This window comes from Ranitomeya imitator, chromosome 4 (assembly GCF_032444005.1).
Source record: "Ranitomeya imitator isolate aRanImi1 chromosome 4, aRanImi1.pri, whole genome shotgun sequence".
Classification (NCBI taxonomy): domain Eukaryota; kingdom Metazoa; phylum Chordata; class Amphibia; order Anura; family Dendrobatidae; genus Ranitomeya; species Ranitomeya imitator.
This window is the reverse complement of record NC_091285.1, coordinates 667824618-667825313: the sequence shown is the minus strand read 5'-3', so window position 1 is coordinate 667825313 and position 696 is coordinate 667824618.

The window sequence follows — 696 nt, the reverse complement described above, 5'->3', positions numbered from 1 at the left end:
TCCATCATTTCTGTCCAGGCCTATTTTAGGAGTTTTATTTTTTTTTAAAATTCTGTGGAAGCATGGTTGAAAAGCAATGTCTGACTTTCATTTGTTCATTTTCATAGATCTTTTATATATTATTACTGTCAGATTCAAGTTATTTTTTTGTGTGACCATTGTGGGATTTTCTGTCATTAAACGAGGGGTACCAACAATTTTGACCACGTGTGTATATGCAGGATTCTACATCTGGGCAAGAAAATGAAAATTACATCTTCAGAATGGGAGGAATAGAACTAAGCAACAGCATGTGTGAAAAAGACTTTGATATACTAATAGATCACAGACCTCACATGAGTTAACAGTGTGATGCAGCAGCAAAAAAGGCAAACAGTTCTAGGATGTAGTAAGAGAAGCACAGAGTCTGGATCATGTGAAGTAATTATCCCCCTCAGGGATAATCAGATCAGCTCAGGTCAGGAGAGCTAGCGGTCAGACATGCCAGAACCTTCAGTCTGGAGACCCTCATACACATTAGACTGTCGTCTGAGCCTTTCCGACATTGGCGGCTCTGTCCGAAGTTGGTCTAATGTTTATGGAGGCTTTCAGAGAGAAAAAGCAGCTGCATCCCTCTCCTCTCTGCCTTCTATGAACAAACTTTTGCGAGTTGCTGAGTAATAAAAAAAAAAGAGAGTAAAAATAAACGAGTCTTGT